This window comes from Chiloscyllium plagiosum, chromosome 12 (genome assembly GCF_004010195.1).
Source record: "Chiloscyllium plagiosum isolate BGI_BamShark_2017 chromosome 12, ASM401019v2, whole genome shotgun sequence".
Classification (NCBI taxonomy): domain Eukaryota; kingdom Metazoa; phylum Chordata; class Chondrichthyes; order Orectolobiformes; family Hemiscylliidae; genus Chiloscyllium; species Chiloscyllium plagiosum.
The window spans coordinates 60,915,612-60,920,006 of NC_057721.1; the positions used below are offsets into that span (position 1 = coordinate 60,915,612).

Consider the following 4,395-nt stretch of genomic DNA (forward strand, 5'->3'; position numbering starts at 1 on the left):
TTTCTGAACCCTCTCCAATTTAATAATATCTTTCCAATAGGAAGGAAACCAGAATTGCATGCAATATTCCAACAGTGGCCTAACCAATGTCCTGTACAGCTGCAACATGACCTTCCAATTCCTGTACTCAATACTCTGACCAATAAAAGAAAGCATACCAAATGCCTTCTTCACTATCCTATCTACCTGTGACTCCACTTTCAAGGAGCTATACATGAGGGTTGAACAGTGTAATCTAAATACAGAAGTCTCCATTCAAAAGCAGCTAAATAAATCCACTATTTGAGCTGAAACATCTGGCAGCATTGAGTGAATGCCCAAACTTCACTGAATCCAGATTTATGCACCATTTATTGTGCAGACCCAGGGGCACTCCAGCATCAACCTTTTGAACATCCTCCAACTGGTCATGGAACAGAAAAAGCCATTATGTTTTATGTAGCAAAACCCATACCCTGATGCACTTGCATCTCTAGACTGTTAATCCAGAGACCCAGGTCATGTTCTGGGACTCAGCCTTGAATCCCTCCTTGGCAGATCGTGGAATTTGAATTCAATAAAAGTCTAGAATGAAGAATCTAATGATGACCATGAATCTCGTGCTGATTTTAGGAAAATCTCATCTGGTTCACTAATATCCTTTAGGGAAGCAGACTTCTGTCCTTATCTGTCCTTATCCTTCATGTGACTCCAGACACACAGCAGTGTGGTTGGGCTTTTAATTGCAATGAATGGCGGTCTAGCTAAAGATGCTCTCAAATCATGAATGAGTTCAAGCAGAATTATTTGTAAAACTTGAAAATATCCTGAAACATCTTTGCACAGTAACTCTATTTTGACTGCATTTTAACCAAAGAATAGTAACAGCAACATTAGCTCAAAGTGAAAATTAAAATCCATGCTGAACTTGGTGAAATGCATCTCACTCAATTTATTATTCACTTTAAGTCATTTACTATCATGAAAGCATCACATCTGAGATCACAATCATTCATTTCAACTCAGAGTTTATCAGTTCCACACCATTAGACAAAGGACCTTAAATGCTCCTGAACACTGTCATAATAGACCTGGACTCTATTGTTATACTCCTGCAGATATTCATTCTAAATGGCTTGTTGGTTAAGACCAAAGGGACAGAATTCTTTATCTGTAATCGAGTTTAAATGGGTGCCTGCCTCTTCTGGTGTGACAATGGATGCTGCCATCCATTGGGCAGCATGGTGGCTCAGTGGTCAGCACTACTGCCTCACAGTGCCAGGCACCTAGGTTCAATTCTCCGCTCAGCTGACTGCCTACGTGGAGTGAGCACATTCTCCCTGTGCCTGAATGGGTTTCCTCTGGGTGCTCCAATTTGCTCCTATGGTCCAAAGATGTGTAGGTTAGGTGGATTAGCCATGGGAAATGCAGGATTACAGGGTAAGGGAGGGGTGCTCTTCAGAAAGTCAGTGTGGATTCAATGGGCCAAATGGCTTGCTTCCACACTGTAGGGATTCCATGAACAGTGCTGCATTTTCTTCCTCAGAAGCACCATATTACTTGTTTACAGAGGTCACGCCAGGAATCCACCCGATGTTAGGCATCTTATGTCAAGGAGAAAATTGGTTCAAGGTAACGACAGCATCAGGGAAGCAGAAGTCTCATCCCATTCTCTTGTGTTGTGATTAAGAAAACTTAGGCCTACAAGAACATATGATGCTTTTAAGTAATTAATTATGTTAAAAAAAAGTGTTTTTCAAGAAATTACTGAGAGATGTCAGTACAGTACTGGGAAAGTGAGAGGTGCTGACCTAGAAGGAGAGAATAATCCAAGTTTGCCCGTTGAAGTGAATGCAAAGTGGCAGGTATTTCCTACAATGTCCTTGATAGTCTTACTCAGCATCACTGAAAGGGACTAATATCATTAGCTTTTCTCTTTCTGCTCAGAATTTGTTTGAATTTTGAAATATGGTTATTATCTTGATAAAGGAAATGTAGGAGTCCATTTTTACATGGCAGAGGCCCAAGGACTGCAATGAGATATATGACCTGAGATCTGTTTTTGATTGTGAAATAAATGCTGCCTAGGATAACAGGAGAACCCACTCACTGTTCCTTGAAGAGTGCAATGGGAACTTTTACGTCAAACTGAGTGGCTGAAAGGGCCCCCTGTGATGGGGGAGGTATGGCCTAGCGGTGTTATTGCTGGACAATTAATCCAGAGAGCCAGGGACCTATGTTCAATAAAAATTTGGAAATAAGAGTCTATTGATGACCACGAAGCTATTGTAGATTTTCAGGAGAAATCCATCGAGTTCACTAATGTCTTCTTGGGAAGGAAACTACCATCCTTATCTGGTCTGGCCTACATGTGATTCCAGACCCACAGCAATGTGGTTGACTCTTAACTTCACTGAAAGAATTAACTAAAAGTGAAAGACAACACCTCTGAAGTGTCAACACAGAGTAAACAATTTTATACATTCCTTGGATGTGGGATCGCTGGCTGGGCCAGGATTGATGGCCCATCCTTAGTTGACCTTGAGAAGGTGGTCTTGGGAGAACGTCAGAATTTTTGTTCCAACAGGGGTTAGACTTGTCCCTAGAAAGATATCAGAGGCAGCTACAGGGTTTGCTGAGGACCAGGAGAGGTTATTTCGAAGGCCCACCTCAATGTTCTGTGACTTTGTCCTGGTTGTAATAAAAATAGTAAAACAGAAAACATCCCTCACCATTCACACCACACACTCTCTCCATTCCAAACAACGCACCTCCATGCATACCCTAATCACACCTCATACCCACCATGCCAATCTATGGCCCTCCATCTATCCTTCATGGCCACTATACCAGTCTATGCTCATCCACCAAACTCCCCATGGTCCCTTATATCTAAGCCCCATTCTTGGCTCAGTACCGAAACATTCATTAGTCTATTGAAACTGCTGAACGAAAGTATCATATTGTTTCATTTTTCTCTTAAGTCATTTCTCAATTGCTTGATTTTCATTTACACAAGATAAAGAGGCATCAAGTGCTTGTGATTTCTGCTATTGATACTGTAACAGTCCAGTTGATTGACGCTTCTACAGAATTGTAGTAAAAACAAGTCTGGGGTTTAGATTAGAGTGGTGCTGAAAAAGCATAGCAGGTCAGGCAGCATCCAAAAGCTTTTGCCCGAAACGTTGATTTTCCTGCTCCTCGGATGCTGCCTGACCTCATGTGCTTTTCCAGCACCACTCTAATCTAAACTCTGGTTTTCAGCACCTGCAGTCCCCACTTTTGTCTTGTAAAAAGAAGTGTGTATAGCGAGCTATGCACAATGGACTGCTTTTCTTGAAAGCTTTTTCATGTATGCTATCGGTCTCATAAGGGTCCTTGGTCCTGTACAGAGCCTATGTTGGTGAAAGGGCATGGAAATGTCACAAGTTGACATTGAGGATATGAGGGGCTATGGGGGATGGGTGGAAGGGTATAGATTGGTATGGAGAGTTTTGGGAGTCATGGGGATGGATGATGGGGCATAGATTGTATGGAGGTTATGGGCATGACCTTTCAAAGATACCTCTCAAAAAGCTCTCTCATTCAAAATTATGGCTTGTGAAACTTATGTTGGGCTATGAACCTCAACACCATGAAAAACTGAAAAAGTTCCATGAAAATTACAGGGACCTAGGAGATGCTTAACTCTGCAATGGACCTGTTCAGGTTGGAAGTGTCAGGTGCAAGGTTGCAGTCCACACCAGCATTCCCCCCCACCCCCCTCTCTTGTACTGCCCTGACAAATATTAAGTGTGTAAGGAATGAGGCTGGGAATTCCAGAATTGGGTCTTCAGCGTCTCCTAATTCTGCAAAAATCCACTCCAATCCTCCTTCTCTGCCTCATACGGATAAACAAGATATATGGTGAAAATGAGGATCGCAGATGCTGGCAATTAGAGTCGAGAGTGTGGTGCTGGAAAAGCACAGCAGGTCAGGCAACATCCTAGGAGCAGGAGAATTGGCGTTTCAGGCAAAAGCTCTTCATCAGGAATGAGGTTGTGACCCGAGAGGGTGCTGAGATAAATGGGAAGGGGGTGGAGCTCAGGGAAAGGTAGCTGAGAGTGCAATAGGTAGATGGAGGTGGGGATAATGGTGATAAGTCAGAGAGTAGGGTGGAGAGGATCGATGGGAACCAGAGATCTGTTTCTGGAAGCTTTGGTTGTGAAATAAATGTTGCTTCTTTTTCTATCTCAAACTGACTCGCGGAACATTTCAGGGAACACATCTTGGACACACACAGCAAACAACCCCACCACCCTGTGGCTGACCACTTCAACTGCCCCTCCCACTTCACCAAGGACATGCAAGTCCTGGGCCTCCACCACCACCAAATCCAATCCACCAAATGCCTGGAGGAAGAATGCCTCATCCTCC

At 43.2% G+C, this 4,395-nt stretch overlaps 1 protein-coding gene across 1 annotated transcript in view; it reads right to left on the reverse strand.

Moving 5' to 3' along the window:
* LOC122555572 (melanocortin-2 receptor accessory protein 2-like) overlaps positions 1-4,395 on the reverse strand; it is a 46,891-nt gene that overhangs the window by 4,181 nt on the left and 38,315 nt on the right. The gene's annotated exons all lie outside the window — the stretch shown is intronic.